Raw genomic sequence first — 6,000 nt, forward strand, 5'->3', positions numbered from 1 at the left:
GTTATCCAAGATTTTTTACATCCACGGAGAGCTAGTATCTGTAACTCGAAGTTTTAATGTAAGTTTAAATTTAAATTTTATTTCCTGAATATCGTACTCTTATCCTCTATTTATTTTTTCCGTAGTTCTTTTTAAATGGAATGCTAGCTAATGTAATGATATTTATTAGTTTGTAATAAACGTTGAATGATAATTATTTAACATCGAGAATACATATTTTTATTAAGTACCGTGTAAAATTATTCTATTCTTTCCGATGCATCTTGTCTCGTGAAATATAAGTTATTTATTAGCATTATGGATGTTTTAACGTCTTTAACTTAAAGCTCCCGTTCTGGTAGCTTCGAACTAGCTACCAGAATTGGCTCCCAACCGAATTCCCTAACTGGAAGTACCTGCCTCAGGCCGAGAATTTCTGATTGCTTTCTCGGACCGGATATGGCGTATGAGAAATATTTCGTGCAAACTCAGTTTTTACTTTTAGAACCAATGAAATCGCTCGTTTCATTGTGTTACCTGCGGGAAAATCATAACGTAGTCGTTCTCGGCTGACCTTTTCTTCTAGTTGAAATAAATGTGCTTTGTAAATTACGAAATGCTGAGTGCCTTTAGTTTTCATTATTATAGAAATACGTAGAATTACGAAATTATATACAATAGTTTCGATCGATAAAGCAGTTTATGTCACGAATGTTAATCATAACCAGTAGGTCACGTAAAAATGGTGAAGAGAAAATAAAAGTAAACTAAAAACACATTAAACCAATGCAATGATATTGTCGTTCTTATGCCAAGATTTTTTAAGAATTTAAATAATTTTTTTCACTCATTGCTCCTTATGCATGTGATACAAAAATTTTGATGACCAACTGTTTCTGAGCAGAGATTGTCCCTTCTTGCACTGCGAAAATATATCGCAATTACAATTGTATACGATAAGTTATTATTTCGGGAATATCTCCAACAAAGTTAATGGGGAGGTGTAGAAAAGTAATTTTGGGAGTTACGTCATTTTGCTCAGATTGGCCAGAGCAATCATTTAAGGCTCCCTGTATGCTTGGTTGATATTTACACAAAACTCTAACCTTGCGCCATTCTCACGCCAGCTAAATTAAAATTTAAATGGTTTAATGAATCAGTATTACTTGCCAACCGCCAACCTTCCACTATTGCAAGCGAGGGCAATTCATCATAACTTGACCTGCATAATGATAAAGCAACCTACGTAGTTCCTTCTCTCAATATTAAAGTCATATACTATTATTTTTTTTGTGATAACTTCCTCCGTGGACTTCCGGAATATCCATGTCTACACTTTTTCAAAATTCAAAACAATTACACAGCCGTAACTACCGGCACTGAAATTAAATGCGTATTTATACAAGGACAAAGACACACAAATGAAAGAAGAATGAGATCATGAACACATTCATTCATTGGAGGAGCATGAAATTTACTAATATTTGAAGGTACTACGCACAACATTGACGTACTCGGCTTCGGACCCACGGGTTTTAGTGAGACATAATCGGCGAGTCGAAATATAAACCTAAAGATAAGAAAAACCTCGCCACGGAGCCCGAATTAAAACACTCTTACGGCTAACGTGTGCGTGGACGTGAGTTACCTCAGTGCATTCCAACCGCTAATCTGAATTTCGATGGGGCGTTTGCTCTTTGAGTTTGACTCCAACTTTGGGAGCTCAGTCGCGTCCTCGTAGAGGTAAAGGATGCAGGTCGCTTCGTGTGATAACATTCCAAGATTATACAAATTAAATGGCCTTGCCCCATCGGTTAAGTTGGACATATTATTGAATATGGTAGAACAAGGATTCGGAGCTATGTGAATTATCACAACACATAGCTATTAATTCATCAATGCCACTGTCATTACTACCATTATTACTATCGTAGGAGGAAATAAAATTGCATATTAACTATCTATAAATTTTAGACCGATCAGATGTTATATTAGCGTTTATATCCAGACATATATCATGTGTATTGAGCGGTATTCGGCAATATAATTCCTCGAGTTTTCTCTATTACATGCTTGAGTTTATATTTGCTCCTTGAAATCTATACAGATAGTAGTCATTGGTAATTCTAAGTTCTTTTTTAAATTTTTTTCTACAATTAATAAATTCCATTACTAAAATTACGTTTAATTAAGGGCGTCAATGTTTCTTGAGCACGTAAGGTTTAGAAGAATTTTTTTCCGTGGTTCCTTGTAAGTGGAATGCTAGGTTATGAAACGAAATTTCTCAGTTTATAATAAATGAAGAAAATTTTTAACATCGATAACACATATTATTAAGCATCGTATAAATTTATTCGATTCCTTCCGGTGCATCATATTTTATGAAATATAAGTAATATTTACCAACATTTTGGATGTTTCAACGATTTTAAACTTCATAATTTTTTATTGTTCCGCTAATTAGAGCTAAGATTATGGGCATCTGATGTCAGGCTACACTTATCATTGTACGATTGGCATCTGAGGTTCATGAGGAGATATGTCTCGTCATTTCACCGCAAGCGGTAAACAACCCTTGCAGCATGCAGCACTTTCCTCCTTCCAGGACAAAGGCCAGAGTTGATATATAGAGGGGTTTTTGTCACATCAAGGTTCTTGTACCGCGTTTATAAGTCTCTGTGGACTTTTTTATTGCAAGGAGATCTTCATTTGATGCGCAGACGGAAAACCAGGAGAACGAATATTACAAAAGAGCATCCTAAATTTGAAATTTAAATGTGCTCTCACCCACCGTGCATGTTAATGGGTTTACAAAAGTCGCCCCTCGCGACGCTGACGGACAAATTGATCTGAGTTTACGTGGATATAAGGTGCGATTAGTGGTGTCAACCGAAATTTATACACTTGATGATGTGATCTATCGAATTCATTACTTTTCAATGCTATTCCTCGCAATACGAATCATTCTACTGCAAAATAGTGGAAAATAATTTCGTCCTCACCACTCCGCGGTCATTTCTGAAAACTGATTCCAATGCCACAGAAGTGGTCACAGAAATCAGCCTTCCATGGGAAGGAATAGTGTCTCCTCTATGCAGTCCCCTTGACCAGGAGACAACCACTTTGGCTGGGAACTGCAGAACCACAGAACAAGAGAAATACGAGTGGGAACTAACGGAGGAACTTAACGTGGATACCACAATGCAATCCGTTTTGACAATAACCCCCAATTAAAACCCAATATTACTGATTATGTTCGGAAGGCACCCCTTTTTTGTTGGGTAACCGTGAATCTCTACTGAATTTTCTAGACTGCGCTGCTCAAGGTCATCAGACTGTTTTGCAAGAAGCGTATCTTATTTCTTCATTGATACTTTTTCACTTTTTAATAAGTCAAATCAAGAGAAGCACTAGTGGAATCGCTTGCTAATAATTTCAAGCGCCCAAAATAAATCCACAGGTTTTTTTTAGAAATTTACTTCTCCCTAAAACTCCCGTAGCGCCCTCCCGAAGTCCATTTTTTATTACTTTCCTGCTATCACCCACTGTTTCTCAGTCTGATCTAATCCTATCTTGCTCTCCATTATTTTTTGAAAGGCCCGTTGATGTTTTTGGCTCCTTTTGTTTCCTTGTCGTCACCTCTGACCACGAAACGTGGCAATAACCCGGAAAATGGAGAAATTCGCAAATTAGGTACGCCACGGAAGACTCCGAGACAACATGCGTCTAATTCGTTTACGACTCCATTCTATTTAGGCTTCCTATTTTGATTTTAAAATATTCCTAGTCTATCTTATAGTTGATTTTACTTGACATAATGGTAGATACAAATAGAACAGCGAATCAAAGAATGATCGGTTATTGCTTCATGAAGGACTTCTTTTTGAAGAACATTTGCTCACATTTCATACAATCTAGTTAACAGGTGATTAATACGGAGAGCGGAGTTTCCTGTTACCCTAGCTGGCAACTCATTCATACAAGCTAAACATAAAAAACTCATTAAGTTAAAATAATCAGCACAATCTTTGAAGTTACAAATTTACAATCGCTTTATTTTATTTTATTTATATCAATTATATTGCTAATGAAATTACAAATGACATTTGTATTACCTTTTCAACGGTACATAAGTGGTTGAAAATCAGTTATAAATTGCGTTGTTGGAACCCAATTGATCCAAGATTGATCAAATTTCTACTATCATATGCATTTGTATTTTTATTTGGCATATCCATATCATTCTTTTTTACCCATAGCATAAATCTCATTCATCACGGAGATTGTTCTGTAAATTGTGCTTTTGACTCAACTCTAAATTTTCTTTTTTCTTGATTGATCTTTTGAGCAAATGGTTATCGAAGTTTAAATGTGATGAGTCCCTGGTCTAATGGACAATTTCGGACGTACAAGCTAACTGGAATTCTCTATTCTTTTCTTTCCAGATTGAAATTGAGGGAAAAATTGTCGCCGGAACAACGAAAAGTGAAATGAAGAAATTCAAGCGCTCGGCTACGAGGAAGAAACGAAGAAATTAGGCCTCAATGAGCTGATTAGCAGTTCATCGCTTCGTGTTCTTCAGCTATTGAGGGTTATCTTTGTACAGTGCTCTGTATTGAAATTTGTATGTTTTTCACACATTAATTTCACAATTACACACAAGTTACACAAGGTATGAACCAAGGTATTAAGGTGCACATGACGTCTATAAGCAATGAAAAGAGTCAAAATTGACTCACATGGTAAATAATGAGTACTCAATTGGTTGAAACTGATCAGAGGTTATAAAAACTGATATCAAATCCCCTGAACAAAGAAATTTCCCCAAATATGTGGCCAAAAACAAGGTTGAGAAAATGGTGAAAAAAGCGCTATAGAAATGGTCCCAAAATGAATACTAAAACAAAAGGCCTTATAAACCTTTAGAATGGTTTATTTAGATTATGATCTCATGAGACAATGTAGGTAGGGGTGTGTGAGTGCGTGTGTGTGTGTGTGCTTTGGTTATTTTTCTTGTGTTTTTTGTATTGGGGAGGGTTGGGAGGGAAGTGCTATGTGTATTTTTGCATGTGCTACTAATCCTACCTCTCCACAGATTCAACTCATCGCTGGATTTGAAGAAAAGAAGACAGCGATGGAAGAGGACCGCAACAAGAAGGCCGCGAAAGTGTTAGCTTTGGTTTGGGCCGTTCGGGCCAATGTATTAGCGTAACGTAAGGCTAGGTCATACGCGTGCGTTAATTTTAGCCTTTTGAACCAAAGTTTTGTATGCACACTAATCTATTGCAGCGTACAGAAATGGGTATTTCACTTGTTTTAAGTGTTAAGATACCCCCTGTATGTTGTAGTGGAGTGTATGCGAGGCTTTGGGGATTTTTAGTGCAAGGGTATTTCATTTTTGTATGTGCATACTAATCCTACCTCTCCCCAGGTGTTGAAGAACAGAAGACAACAGCAGAAGAGGACCAAGACAAGAAGATAATGCGTGTTTTAGCTTTGACTTGGGCTGTTTGGGCCGAAACATTTGCGTAACGTAAGGCTAGGCGATTACATGCGTGCGTTATTTTTAGTCTTTTGAACCAAGGTTAAGTATACACACTAATCCATTGCAGCGTACAGGAATGGGACTTTCACTTGGTTTAAGTGCAAAGATTCCCTTGTACGTTGTCGTGGAGTGTATGCGAGGCTTTGGGGATTTTTAGTGCAAGGGTATTTCATTTTTGTATGTGCCTACTAATCCTACCTCTCCGCAGGTTTGTCATCGCTGGTTATGAAGAGCCGAAGAAGGAAGACAACGTTATGAAGACATCGAAGTCAACGCTGGATTTCAAGATGAGAAGACAACGGTCGAAGAGGACCACATCATGAGGACAGTGAAAGTGTTAGCTTTGCTTTGGGTCGTTAGGGCCAAAATACTATCGTAACGTAAGGCTAGGTGGTTATATGCGTGCGTTAATTTTAGCCTTTTGAACCAAAGTTTTGTTTGCACGCTAATCCATTGCAGCCTACAGGAATGGGACT

This window comes from Ischnura elegans, chromosome 12, assembly GCF_921293095.1.
Source record: "Ischnura elegans chromosome 12, ioIscEleg1.1, whole genome shotgun sequence".
In the NCBI taxonomy this organism is placed as follows: domain Eukaryota; kingdom Metazoa; phylum Arthropoda; class Insecta; order Odonata; family Coenagrionidae; genus Ischnura; species Ischnura elegans.